Source organism: Oncorhynchus keta, chromosome 35 (genome assembly GCF_023373465.1).
Source record: "Oncorhynchus keta strain PuntledgeMale-10-30-2019 chromosome 35, Oket_V2, whole genome shotgun sequence".
NCBI lineage: Eukaryota > Metazoa > Chordata > Actinopteri > Salmoniformes > Salmonidae > Oncorhynchus > Oncorhynchus keta.
The window spans coordinates 8,821,662-8,838,221 of NC_068455.1; the positions used below are offsets into that span (position 1 = coordinate 8,821,662).

The 16,560-nt window shown below is 41.3% G+C and overlaps 1 protein-coding gene across 1 annotated transcript in view; it reads left to right on the forward strand.

Moving 5' to 3' along the window:
• Nucleotides 1–15,624, forward strand: part of LOC127915813 (uncharacterized) — a 72,035-nt gene extending 56,411 nt beyond the window's left edge. The window contains exon 2 of the mRNA XM_052496299.1: nt 13,992–15,624. The gene's annotated coding sequence lies outside the window, so the exon portion shown is untranslated. The remainder of the gene's footprint in view (nt 1–13,991) is intronic.
• The last annotated feature ends 936 nt before the right edge of the window (nt 15,625–16,560 follow it).

Sequence of the window (16,560 nt, forward strand, 5' to 3'; positions counted from 1 at the left end):
ACACAGGGTTAATGGTTAGTGACTGTAACATGTTGGTATCAACACAGGGTTAACAGTTAGTGACTATAACATGTTGGTATCAACACAGGGTTAATGGTTAGTGACTGTAACATGTTGGTATCAACACAGGGTTAATGGTTAGTGACTGTAACATGTTGGTATCAACACAGGGTTAATGGTCACTGACTAACATGTTGGTATCAACACAGGGTTAATGGTTAGTGAATGTAACATGTTGGTATCAACACAGGGTTAATGGTCACTGACTAACATGTTGGTATCAACACAGGGTTAACAGTTAGTGACTATAAAATGTTGGTATCACCACAGGGTTAATGGTTAGTGACTAGCATGTTGGTATCAACACAGGGTTAATGGTTAGTGACTAGCATGTTGGTAGCAACACAGGGTTAATGGTTAGTGACTGTAACATGTTGGTATCAACACAGGGTTAACAGTTAGTGACTATAACATGTTGGTATCACCACAGGGTTAATGGTTAGTGACTATAACATGTTGGTATCAACACAGGGTTAACAGTTAGTGACTATAACATGGTGGTATCAACACAGGGTTAATGGTTACTGACTAACATGTTGGTATCAACACAGGGTTACTGACTAGCATGTTGGTATCAACACAGGGTTAATGGTTAGTGACTAGCATGTTGGTAGCAACACAGGGTTAATGGTTAGTGACTGTAACATGTTGGTATCAACACAGGGTTAATGGTTAGTGACTAACATGTTGGTATCAACACAGGATTAATGGTTAGTGACTAGCATGTTGGTATCAACACAGGGTTAATGGTTAGTGACTAGCATGTTGGTATCAACACAGGGTTAATGGTTAGTGACTAGCATGTTGGTAGCAACACAGGGTTAATGGTTAGTGACTAGCATGTTGGTATCAACACAGGGTTAATGGTTAGTGACTAGCATGTTGGTATCAACACAGGGTTAATGGTTAGTGACTAACATGTTGGTATCAACACAGGGTTAATGGTTAGTGACTAGCATGTTGGTATCAACACAGGGTTAATGGTTAGTGACTAGCATGTTGGTAGCAACACAGGGTTAATGGTTAGTGACTGTAACATGTTGGTATCAACACAGGGTTAATGGTTAGTGACTGTAACATGTTGGTATCAACACAGGGTTAATGGTTAGTGACTGTAACATGTTGGTATCAACACAGGGTTAATGGTTACTGACTAACATGTTGGTATCAACACAGGGTTACTGACTAGCATGTTGGTATCAACACAGGGTTAATGGTTAGTGACTAGCATGTTGGTAGCAACACAGGGTTAATGGTTAGTGACTGTAACATGTTGGTATCAACACAGGGTTAATGGTTACTGACTAACATGTTGGTATCAACACAGGGTTAATGGTTAGTGACTAACATTTTGGTATCAACACAGGGTTAATGGCTACTGACTAACATGTTGGTATCAACACAGGGTTAATGGTTAGTGACTGTAACATGTTGGTATCAACACAGGGTTAACAGTTAGCGACTATAACATGTTGGTATCAACACAGGGTTAACAGTTAGTGACTATAACATGTTGGTATCAACACAGGGTTAACAGTTAGTGACTATAACATGTTGGTATCAACACAGGGTTAACAGTTAGTGACTATAACATGTTGGTATCAACACAGGGTTAACAGTTAGTGACTATAACATGTTGGTATCAACACAGGGTTAATGGTTACTTACTAACATGTTGGTATCAACACAGGGTTAATGGTTAGTGACTATAACATGTTGGTATCAACACAGGGTTAATGGTTACTGACTAACATGTTGGAATGAACACAGTGTTAATGGTTAGTGACTATAACATGTTGCAATCAACACAGGGTTAATGGTTACTGACTGACATGTTGGTATCAACACAGGGTTAATGGTTAGTGACTGTAACATGTTGGTATCAACACAGGGTTAACAGTTAGTGACTATAACATGTTGGTATCAACACAGGGTTAATGGTTAGTGACTATAACATGTTGGTATCAACACAGGGTTAACAGTTAGTGACTATAACATGTTGGTATCAACACAGGGTTAATGGTTACTGACTAACATGTTGGTATCAACACAGGTTTAATGGTTAGTGACTATAACATGTTGGTATCAACACAGGGTTAACAGTTAGTGACTATAAAATGTTGGTATCACCACAGGGTTAACAGTTAGTGACTATAACATGTTGGTATCAACACAGGGTTAATGGTTAGTGACTGTAACATGTTGGTATCAACACAGGGTTAATGGTTAGTGACTAGCATGTTGGTATCACCACAGGGTTAATGGTTAGTGACTATAACATGTTGGTATCAACACAGGGTTAATGGTTAGTGACTAGCATGTTGGTATCACCACAGGGTTAATGGTTAGTGACTGTAACATGTTGGTATCAACACAGGGTTAATGGTCACTGACTAACATGTTGGTATCAACACAGGGTTAATGGTTAGTGACTGTAACATGTTGGTATCAACACAGGGTTAACAGTTAGTGACTATATCATGTTGGTATCAACACAGGGTTAATGGTCACTGACTAACATGTTGGTATCAACACAGGGTTAATGGTTAGTGACTAACATGTTGGTATCACCACAGGGTTAATGGTTAGTGACTATAACATGTTGGTATCACCACAGGGTTAATGGTTAGTGACTATAACATGTTGGTATCACCACAGGGTTAATGGTTAGTGACTATAACATGTTGGTATCACCACAGGGTTAATGGTTAGTGACTAACATGTTGGTATCAACACAGGGTTAATGGTTAGTGACTATAACATGTTGGTATCACCACAGGGTTAATGGTTAGTGACTATAACATGTTGGTATCACCACAGGGTTAATGGTCACTGACTAACATGTTGGTATCAACACAGGGTTAATGGTTAGTGACTATAACATGTTGGTATCACCACAGGGTTAATGGTTAGTGACTATAACATGTTGGTATCACTACAGGGTTAATGGTTAGTGACTATAACATGTTGGTATCACCACAGGGTTAATGGTTAGTGACTAACATGTTGGTATCAACACAGGGTTAATGGTTAGTGACTATAACATGTTGGTATCACCACAGGGTTAATGGTTAGTGACTAACATGTTGGTATCAACACAGGGTTAATGGTTAGTGACTATAACATGTTGGTATCAACACAGGGTTAATGGTTAGTGACTGTAACATGTTGGTATCAACACAGGGTTAATGGTTAGTGACTAACATGTTGGTATCAACACAGGGTTAATGGTTAGTGACTATAACATGTTGGTATCACCACAGGGTTAATGGTTAGTGACTATAACATGTTGGTATCACCACAGGGTTAATGGTTAGTGACTATAACATGTTGGTATCACCACAGGGTTAATGGTTAGTGACTATAACATGTTGGTATCACCACAGGGTTAATGGTTAGTGACTAGCATGTTGGTATCACCACAGGGTTAATGGTTAGTGACTATAACATGTTGGTATCACCACAGGGTTAATGTTTAGTGACTAGCATGTTGGTATCACCACAGGGTTAATGGTTAGTGACTAGCATGTTGGTATCACCACAGGGTTAATGGTTAGTGAATGTAACATGTTGGTATCACCACAGGGTTAATGGTTAGTGACTAGCATGTTGGTATCACCACAGGGTTAATGGTTAGTGACTAGCATGTTGGTATCACCACAGGGTTAATGGTTAGTGAATGTAACATGTTGGTATCACCACAGGGTTAATGGTTAGTGACTATAACATGTTGGTATCACCACAGGGTTAATGGTTAGTGACTAGCATGTTGGTATCACCACAGGGTTAATGGTTAGTGACTAGCATGTTGGTATCACCACAGGGTTAATGGTTAGTGACTAGCATGTTGGTATCACCACAGGGTTAATGGTTAGTGACTAGCATGTTGGTATCACCACAGGGTTAATGGTTAGTGACTATAACATGTTGGTATCACCACAGGGTTAATGGTTAGTGACTAGCATGTTGGTATCACCACAGGGTTAATGGTTAGTGACTATAACATGTTGGTATCACCACAGGGTTAATGGTTAGTGACTAGCATGTTGGTATCACCACAGGGTTAATGTTTAGTGACTAGCATGTTGGTATCACCACAGGGTTAATGGTTAGTGACTAGCATGTTGGTATCACCACAGGGTTAATGGTTAGTGACTGTAACATGTTGGTGGCTTTGTTTGTTCTTTTCCATATTATGTCTCTGAGAAGCCACCCAGGAAAGAGATTAAAATAGCCCATACTGTTATAGTGTTTATAGTCTTAAAATAAGCTTCATGATATCAATACCTTGCTAACATTCGATAACATTCATATATTATCCATGTCTGAGACTCACTTCGATAATTCATGTGATGATACATCAGTAGCAATATAAGGATATAACATCTATAGAAGAGACAGGAATGCCCATAGGGGAGGTGTTTCTGTATATATTCAGAGACAGGAATGCCCATAGGGGAGGTGTTTCTGTATATATTCAGAGACAGGAATGCCCATAGGGGAGGTGTTTCTGTATATATTCAGAGACAGGAATGCCCATAGGGGAGGTGTTTCTGTATATATTCAGAGACAGGAATGCCCATAGGGGAGGTGTTTCTGTATATATTCAGAGACAGGAATGCCCAGAGACAGGAATGCCCATAGGGGAGGTGTTTCTGTATATATTCAGAGACAGGAATGCCCATAGGGGAGGTGTTTCTGTATATATTCAGAGACAGGAATGCCCATAGGGGAGGTGTTTCTGTATATATTCAGAGACAGGAATGCCCATAGGGGAGGTGTTTCTGTATATATTCAGAGACAGGAATGCCCATAGGGGAGGTGTTTCTGTATATATTCAGAGACAGGAATGCCCATAGGGGAGGTGTTTCTGTATATATTCAGAGACAGGAATGCCCATAGGGGAGGTGTTTCTGTATATATTCAGAGACAGGAATGCCCATAGGGGAGGTGTTTCTGTATATATTCAGAGACAGGAATGCCCATAGGGGAGGTGTTTCTGTATATATTGCCCATAGGGGAGGTGTTTCTGTATATATTCAGAGACAGGAATGCCCATAGGGGAGGTGTTTCTGTATATATTCAGAGACAGGAATGCCCATAGGGGAGGTGTTTCTGTATATATTCAGAGACAGGAATGCCCATAGGGGAGGTGTTTCTGTATATATTCAGAGACAGGAATGCCCATAGGGGAGGTGTTTCTGTATATATTCAGAGACAGGAATGCCCATAGGGGAGGTGTTTCTGTATATATTCAGAGACAGGAATGCCCAGGTGTTTCTGAATGCCCAGGAATGCCCATAGGGGAGGTGTTTCTGTATATATTCAGAGACAGGAATGCCCATAGGGGAGGTGTTTCTGTATATATTCAGAGACAGATCCATTTAATAAGATCTTATGTTACTGCTGGATCGAATCCCTGAGCTGACAAGGTAAAAATCTGTCGTTCTGCCCCTGAACAAGGCAGTTAATAACCCACTTTCCCCCGGTAGGCCTTCATTGTAAATAAGAATTTGTTCTTAACTGACTTACCTAGTAAAATAAATGTTAAAGAAAAATTACAACATGATATCATGTGTTATTGAAGTGTTGTTGTTGCTCACTTGGCAGATCTAAAGCCTGTTGTTTTGGGGTGTTGCTATAGGCCACTAGGTGCTAACAGTCAGTATCTAGATAATGTGTGTGAAATGCTTGATAGTGTATGTGATGTAAACAGAGAGGTCTACTTTCCTGGGGACTTGAATATTGACTGATTTTACTCAAGTTGCCCAGTCAAGAGGAAGCTTCTCACTGTAACCAGGGCCTGTAATCTGGTTCAGGTTATCAATCAACCTACCTAGGAAAACCTGCAAAATCGGCAGTGTATCAAATACTTGTTCTCCCCACTGTAAATATTAACTACCTCCATCACTGTACCAGTGTCTACATATTAACTACCTCCATCACTGTACCAGTGTCTACATATTAACTACCTCCATCACTGTACCAGTGTCTACATATTAACTACCTCCATCACTGTACCAGTGTCTACATATTAACTACCTCCATCACTGTACCAGTGTCTACATATTAACTATCTCCATCACTGTACCAGTGTCTACATATTAACTACCTCCATCACTGTACCAGTGTCTACATATTAACTATCTCCATCACTGTACCAGTGTCTACATATTAACTATCTCCATCACTGTACCAGTGTCTACATATTAACTACCTCCATCACTGTACCAGTGTCTACATATTAACTACCTCCATCACTGTACCAGTGTCTACATATTAACTACCTCCATCACTGTACCAGTGTCTACATATTAACTACCTCCATCACTGTACCAGTGTCTACATATTAACTACCTCCATCACTGTACCAGTGTCTACATATTAACTACCTCCATCACTGTACCAGTGTCTACATATTACCTCCATCACTGTACCAGTGTCCATCACTCCATCACCAGTGTCTACATATTAACTATCTCCATCACTATTAACTATCTCCATCACCAGTGTCTACATATTAACTACCTCCATCACTGTACCAGTGTCTACATATTAACTACCTCCATCACTGTACCAGTGTCTACATATTAACTACCTCCATCACTGTACCAGTGTCTACATATTTAACTACCTCCATCACTGTACCAGTGTCTACATATTAACTACCTCCATCACTGTACCAGTGTCTACATATTAACTACCTCCATCACTGTACCAGTGTCTACCTCCATCACTGTACCAACTACCTCCATCACTGTACCAGTGTCTACATATTAACTACCTCCATCACTGTACCAGTGTCTACATATTAACTACCTCCATCACTGTACCAGTGTCTACATATTAACTACCTCCATCACTGTACCAGTGTCTACATATTAACTACCTCCATCACTGTACCAGTGTCTACATATTAACTACCTCCATCACTGTACCAGTGTCTACATATTAACTACCTCCATCACTGTACCAGTGTCTACATATTAACTACCTCCATCACTGTACCAGTGTCTACATATTAACTACCTCCATCACTGTACCAGTGTCTACATATTAACTACCTCCATCACTGTACCAGTGTCTACATATTAACTACCTCCATCACTGTACCAGTGTCTACATATTAACTACCTCCATCACTGTACCAGTGTCTACATATTAACTACCTCCATCACTGTACCAGTGTCTACATATTAACTACCTCCATCACTGTACCAGTGTCTACATATTAACTACCTCCATCACTGTACCAGTGTCTACATATTAACTACCTCCATCACTGTACCAGTGTAACTACCTCCATCACTGTACCAGTGTCTACATATTAACTACCTCCATCACTGTACCAGTGTCTACATATTAACTACCTCCATCACTGTACCAGTGTCTACATATTAACTACCTCCATCACTGTACCAGTGTCTCTACATATACCAACTACCTCCATCACTGTACCAGTGTCTACATATTAACTACCTCCATCACTGTACCAGTGTCTCTACATATTAACTACCTCCATCACTGTACCAGTGTCTACATATTAACTACCTCCATCACTGTACCAGTGTCTACATATTAACTACCAGTGTCTCCATCACTGTACCAGTGTCTACATATTAACTACCTCCATCACTGTACCAGTGTCTACATATTAACTACCTCCATCACTGTACCAGTGTCTACATATAACTACCTCCATCACTGTACCAGTGTCCATCACTGTACCAGTGTCTACATATTAACTACCTCCATCACTGTACCAGTGTCTACATATTAACCACCTCCATCACTGTACCAGTGTCTACATATTAACTACCTCCATCACTGTACCAGTGTCTACATATTAACTACCTCCATCACTGTACCAGTGTCTACATATTAACTACCTCCATCACTGTACCAGTGTCTACATATTAACTACCTCCATCACTGTACCAGTGTCTACATATTAACTACCTCCATCACTGTACCAGTGTCTACATATTAACTACCTCCATCACTGTACCAGTGTCTACATATTAACTACATCCATCACTGTACCAGTGTCTACATATTAACTACCTCCATCACTGTACCAGTGTCTACATATTAACTACCTCCATCACTGTACCAGTGTCTACATATTAACTACCTCCATCACTGTACCAGTGTCTACATATTAACTACCTCCATCACTGTACCAGTGTCTACATATTAACTACCTCCATCACTGTACCAGTGTCTACATATTAACTACCTCCATCACTGTACCAGTGTCTACATATTAACTACCTCCATCACTGTACCAGTGTCTACATATTAACTACCTCCATCACTGTACCAGTGTCCACATATTCACCAGTGTCCATCACCTACCAGTGTCTACATATTAACTACCTCCATCACTGTACCAGTGTCTACATATTAACTACCTCCATCACTGTACCAGTGTCTACATATTAACTACCTCCATCACTGTACCAGTGTCTACATATTAACTACCTCCATCACTGTACCAGTGTCTACATATTAACTACCTCCATCACTGTACCAGTGTCTACATATTAACTACCTCCATCACTGTACCAGTGTCTACATATTAACTACCTCCATCACTGTACCAGTGTCTACATATTAACTACCTCCATCACTGTACCAGTGTCTACATATTAACTACCTCCATCACTGTACCAGTGTCTAACACCTCCAACTACCTCCATCACTGTACCAGTGTCTACATATTAACTACCTCCATCACTGTACCAGTGTCTACATATTAACTACCTCCATCACTGTACCAGTGTCTACATATTAACTACCTCCATCACTGTACCAGTGTCTACATATTAACTACCTCCATCACTGTACCAGTGTCTACATATTAACTACCTCCATCACCCTACCAGTGTCTACATATTAACTACCTCCATCACTGTACCAGTGTCTACATATTAACTACCTCCATCACTGTACCAGTGTCTACATATTAACTACCTCCATCACTGTACCAGTGTCTACATATTAACTACCTCCATCACTGTACCAGTGTCTACATATTAACTACCTCCATCACTGTACCAGTGTCTACATATTAACTACCTCCATCACTCCAGTGTCACTCCATCACTGTACCAGTGTCTACATATTAACTACCTCCATCACTGTACCAGTGTCTACATATTAACTACCTCCATCACTGTACCAGTGTCTACATATTAACTACCTCCATCACTGTACCAGTGTCTACATATTAACTACCTCCATCACTGTACCAGTGTCTACATCATTACCACATATTACCTCCATCACTGTACCAGTGTCTACATATTAACTACCTCCATCACTGTACCAGTGTCTACATATTAACTACCTCCATCACTGTACCAGTGTCTACATATTAACTACCTCCATCACTGTACCAGTGTCTACATATTACCAGTGTCTACATATTAACTCTCCATCACTGTACCAGTGTCTACATATTAACTACCTCCATCACTGTACCAGTGTCTACATATTAACTACCTCCATCACTGTACCAGTGTCTACATATTAACTACCTCCATCACTACCAGTGTCTACACTAACTACCTCCATCACTGTACCAGTGTCTACATATTAACTACCTCCATCACTGTACCAGTGTCTACATATTAACTACCTCCATCACCAGTGTACCAGTGTCTACATATTAACTACCTCCATCACTGTACCAGTGTCTACATATTAACTACCTCCATCACTGTACCAGTGTCTACATATCACTACCAGTGTCTACATATTAACTACCTCCATCACAGTGTACCAGTGTCTACATATTAACTACCTCCATCACTGTACCAGTGTCTACATATTAACTACCTCCATCACTGTACCAGTGTCTACATATTAACTACCTCCATCACTGTACCAGTGTCTACATATTAACTACCTCCATCACTGTACCAGTGTCTACATATTAACTACCTCCATCATACCACTGTACCAGTGTCTACATATTAACTACCTCCATCACTGTACCAGTGTCTACATATTAACTACCTCCATCACTGTACCAGTGTCTACATATTAACTACCTCCATCACTCCATAACTACCTCCATCACTGTACCAGTGTCTACATATTAACTACCTCCATCACTGTACCAGTGTCTACATATTAACTACCTCCATCACTGTACCAGTGTCTACATATTAACTACCTCCATCACTGTACCAGTGTCTACATATTAACTACCTCCATCACTGTACCAGTGTCTACATATTAACTACCTCCATCACTGTACCAGTGTCTACATATTAACTACCTCCATCACTGTACCAGTGTCTACATATTAACTACCTCCATCACTGTACCAGTGTCTACATATTAACTACCTCCATCACTGTACCAGTGTCTACATATTCCAACTACCAGTGTGTCCTCCATCACTGTACCAGTGTCTACTAACTACCTCCATTACCAGTGTCTACATATTAACTACCTCCATCACTGTACCAGTGTCTACATATTAACTACCTCCATCACTGTACCAGTGTCTACATATTAACTACCTCCATCACTACCAGTGTCTCCATCACTCCATCACTGTACCAGTGTCTACATATTAACTACCTCCATCACTGTACCAGTGTCTACATATTAACTACCTCCATCACTGTACCAGTGTCTACATATTAAACTCCATCACTGTACCAGTGTCACTGTATCTCCCAGTGTCTACATATTCTACCTCCATCATACCAGTGTCTACATATTAACTACCTCCATCACTGTACCAGTGTCTACATATTAAACTACCTCCATCACTGTACCAGTGTCTACATATTAACTACCTCCATCACTGTACCAGTGTCTCTAACATCCATTAAGTGTCTACCTCCATCACTGTACCAGTGTCTACATATTAACTACCTCCATCACTGTACCAGTGTCTACATATTAACTACCTCCATCACTGTACCAGTGTCTACATATTAACTAACTACCTCCATCACTGTACCAGTGTCTACATATTAACTACCTCCATCACTGTACCAGTGTCTACATATTAACTACCTCCATCACTGTACCAGTGTCTACATATTAACTACCTCCATCACTGTACCAGTGTCTACATATTAACTACCTCCATCACTGTACCAGTGTCTACATATTAACTACCTCCATCACTGTACCAGTGTCTACATATTAACTACCTCCATCACTGTACCAGTGTCTACACATATTAACTACCTCCATCACTGTACCAGTGTCTACATATGTAACTACCTCCATCACTGTACCAGTGTCTACATATTAACTACCTCCATCACTGTACCAGTGTCTACATATTAACTACCTCCATCACTGTACCAGTGTCTACATATTAACTACCTCCATCACTGTACCAGTGTCTACATATTAACTACCTCCATCACTGTACCAGTGTCTACATATTAACTACCTCCATCACTGTACCAGTGTCTACATATTAACTACCTCCATCACTGTACCAGTGTCTACATATTAACTACCTCCATCACTGTACCAGTGTCTACATATTAACTACCTCCATCACTGTACCAGTGTCTACATATTAACTACCTCCATCACTGTACCAGTGTCTACATATTAACTACCTCCATCACTGTACCAGTGTCTACATATTAACTACCTCCATCACTGTACCAGTGTCTACATATTAACTACCTCCATCACTGTACCAGTGTCTACATATTAACTACCTCCATCACTGTACCAGTGTCTACATATTAACTACCTCCATCACTGTACCAGTGTCTACATATTAACTACCTCCATCACTGTACCAGTGTCTACATATTAACTACCTCCATCACTGTACCAGTGTCTACATATTAACTACCTCCATCACTGTACCAGTGTCTACATATTAACTACCTCCATCACTGTACCAGTGTCTACATATTAACTACCTCCATCACTGTACCAGTGTCTACATATTAACTACCTCCATCACTGTACCAGTGTCTACATATTAACTACCTCCATCACTGTACCAGTGTCTACATATTAACTAACTACCTCCATCACTGTACCAGTGTCTACATATTAACTACCTCCATCACTGTACCAGTGTCTACATATTAACTACCTCCATCACTGTACCAGTGTCTACATATACCTCCATCACTGTACCAGTGTCTCCATCCATCACTGTACCAGTGTCTACATATTAACTACCTCCATCACTGTACCAGTGTCTACATATTAACTACCTCCATCACTGTACCAGTGTCTACATATTAACTACCTCCATCACTGTACCAGTGTCTACATATTAACTACCTCCATCACTGTACCAGTGTCTACATATTAACTACCTCCATCTACATCACTGTACCAGTGTCTACATATTAACTACCTCCATCACTGTACCAGTGTCTACATATTAACTACCTCCATCACTGTACCAGTGTCTACATATTAACACCTCCATCACTGTAAGTGTCTACATATTAACTACCTCCATCACTGTACCAGTGTCTACATATTAACTACCTCCATCACTGTACCAGTGTCTACATATTAACTACCTCCATCACTGTACCAGTGTCTACATATTAACTACCTCCATCACTGTACCAGTGTCTACATATTAACTACCTCCATCACTGTACCAGTGTCTACATATTAACTACCTCCATCACTGTACCAGTGTCTACATATTAACTACCTCCATCACTGTACCAGTGTCCTCCATCACTGTACCAGTGTCTACATATTAACTAACCTCCATCACTGTACCAGTGTCTACATATTAACTACCTCCATCACTGTACCAGTGTCTACATATTAACTACCTCCATCACTGTACCAGTGTCTACATATTAACTACCTCCATCACTGTACCAGTGTCCTCTCCATCACTGTACCAGTGTCTACATATTAACTACCTCCATCACTGTACCAGTGTCTACATATTAACTACCTCCATCACTGTACCAGTGTCTACATTAATTCCATCACTACCAGTGTCTCCATCACCTCCTGTACCAGTGTCTACATATTAACTACCTCCATCACTGTACCAGTGTCTACATATTAACTACCTCCATCACTGTACCAGTGTCTACATATTAACTAACTGTACCAGTGTCTACATCCACCTCACTGTACCAGTGTCTACATATTAACTACCTCCATCACTGTACCAGTGTCTACATATTAACTATCTCCATCACTGTACCAGTGTCTACCACTACCTCCATCACTGTACCAGTGTCTACATATTAACTACCTCCATCACTGTACCAGTGTCTACATATTAACTACCTCCATCACTGTACCAGTGTCTACATACTACCTAACTACCTCCATCACTGTACCAGTGTCTACATATTAACTACCTCCATCACTGTACCAGTGTCTACATATTAACTACCTCCATCACTGTACCAGTGTCTACATATTAACTACCTCCATCACTGTACCAGTGTCTACATATTAACTACCTCCATCACTGTACCAGTGTCTACATATTAACTACCTCCATCACTGTACCAGTGTCTACATATTAAACCTCCATCACTGTACCAGTGTCACTGTAACTACCTCCCTGTACCAGTGTCTACATATTAACTACCTCCATCACTGTACCAGTGTCTACATATTAACCACCTCCATCACTGTACCAGTGTCTACATATTAATTCTTCCCGTACCTGTAGATGATATGGCTAGGACTATGCTGGGTAAAAAGGCCCAAAAAACTGACAGACAATGCCTTCATCAAACAACACTGTTTCACGATGCATCAGTGACATGGCAGGAGATGTTATGAAACAATTACTCATTTGCATCAAGCCAGTGAATTCTATGCGTTACAGTTGGATGAGTCAACAGGCCTGGCACAGCTCCTGGTATATGTCTGTTACAGCTGGATGAGTCAACAGGCCTGTCACAGCTCCTGGTATATGTCTGTTACAGCTGGATGAGTCAACAGGCCTGGCACAGCTCCTGGTATATGTCTGTTACAGCTGGATGAGTCAACAGGCCTGGCACAGCTCCTGGTATATGTCTGTTACAGCTGGATGAGTCAACAGGCCTGGCACAGCTCCTGGTATATGTCTGTTACAGCTGGATGAGTCAACAGGCCTGGCACAGCTCCTGGTATATGTCTGTTACAGCTGGATGAGTCAACAGGCCAGGCACAGCTCCTGGTATATGTCTGTTACAGCTGGATGAGTCAACAGGCCAGGCACAGCTCCTGGTATATGTCTGTTACAGCTGGATGAGTCAACAGGCCTGGCACAGCTCCTGGTATATGTCTGTTACAGCTGGATGAGTCAACAGGCCTGGCACAGCTCCTGGTATATGTCTGTTGCAGCTGGATGAGTCAACAGACGTGGTGGGCCTGCCACAGCTCCTGGTATATGTCTGTTACAGCTGGATGAGTCAACAGGCCTGGCACAGCTCCTGGTATATGTCTGTTACAGCTGGATGAGTCAACAGACGTGGCTGGCCTGCCACAGCTCCTGGTATATGTCTGTTACAGCTGGATGAGTCAACAGGCCTGGCACAGCTCCTGGTATATGTCTGTTACAGCTGGATGAGTCAACAGGCCTGGCACAGCTCCTGGTATATGTCTGTTACAGCTGGATGAGTCAACAGGCGTGGAGGGTCTGTCACAGCTCCTGGTGTATGTCTGTTACAGCTGGATGAGTCAACAGGCCTGGCACAGCTCCTGGTATATGTCTGTTACAGCTGGATGAGTCAACAGGCCTGGCACAGCTCCTGGTATATGTCTGTTACAGCTGGATGAGTCAACAGACGTGGGGGGCCTGGCACAGCTCCTGGTATATGTCTGTTACAGCTGGATGAGTCAACAGACATGGCGGGCCTGGCACAGCTCCTGGTATATGTCCGTTACGTTTATGGGGGTCAATTAAGGAAGACATAATCTTCTGGAAACCAGGACAACAAGAGAGGATATTTATAAAGTACTGGACAGTTTTGTGACATTAAATGGACTTTGGTGTTCTACATGTGTTGGTATCTGTACTGATGGCGCAAAAGCCATGACAGGGAGACATAGTGGAGTGGTAACGCGCATGCAAGCAGTTGCTCCTGACACCACTTGGGTACAGTGCAGCATCCACCGAGAGGCTCATGCTGCCACGGGAATGCCTGACAGCTTGAAATACGTTTTGGACACTACAGTGAAAATGGTTAACTTTGTTAAAGCAAGGCCCCTGAACTCTTGAGTATTTTATGCATTATACAATGATATTTGTCACACTCTGACCATGATTTGCGTTGTTTGTTTCTATGTTTTGTTTGGTCAGGGTGTGATAGGAGTGTGCATTCTATGTCGTATGTCTAGTTTGTCTATTTCTATGTGTTTTGGCCTGATATGGTTCCCAATCAGTGGCAGGTGTTTGTCTTCGTCTCTGATTGGGAACCATATTTAGGTAGCCTGTGTTGTATTGTAGTTTGTGGGTTATTGTCTATGTGTAGTTGCCTGCGTCTGCACTCGTTGTCATGGCGCCACGGTCGTTTTGTTGTTATTTGTTTAAGTGTTCTTCGTGTTCTTCATTAAATAAAGAAGAATGGATTCACACCACGCTGCGCTTTGGTCTACTCCATACGACGATCGTGGCAATATGGGCAGCGACCATGTAACGCTTTTACAACATACAGACGTGCGCAGGTTACGAAGGGGAAAAGTATTGACATGTTTTTTTTTAAATTGAGAGACGGGGCTTAAAGTTTTCTTTACTGACCATAATTGTCGGTTGTCTGACCGCTTGTTTGATGAGTTTCTCACACGACTGGCCTATCTGGGTGATGTTTTTTCTCGCCTGAATGATCTGAATCTAGGATTACAGGGACTCTCTGCAACTCATAAACAAAATTGAGGCTAGGATTCAGAAGGTGGAGCTCTTCTCTGTCTGCATTAACAAGGACAACACACGTCTTTCCATCATTGTATGATTTTGTGTGCAAATGATCTCAAGCTGACGGACAATGTCAAATGTGGTATAGTGACGCACCTGAGTTGGGTGTGAATTTACGCAGGTACTTTCCTGAAACGGATGACACAAACAACTGGATTCGTTATCCCTTTCATGTCCTGCCTCCGGTACACTTACCAATATCTGAACAAGAGATTCTCATCGAACTTGCAACAAGTGGTTCTGTGAGAATTGAATTGAATCTGAAGCCACAGCCAGATTTCTGGATTGGGCTGAGCTCAGAGTTTCTAGCCTTGGCAAATTGCGCTGTTAAGCCACCTTTGCAACCACGTACCTATGTGAGAGTGGATTCTCGGCCCTCACTAGCATGAAAACTAAATACAGGCACAGACCGTGTGTGGGAAATGATTTAAGACTGAGACTCTCTCCAATACAACACAACATTGCAGAGTTATGTGCATCCTTTCAAGCACACCCTTCTCATTAATATGTTGTGAGTTATTCACAATTTTGATTAACAAACAAGGTTTTATATGTAAGATGGCTAAGTAAAGAGCAAAATGATTGATTATCATAATACT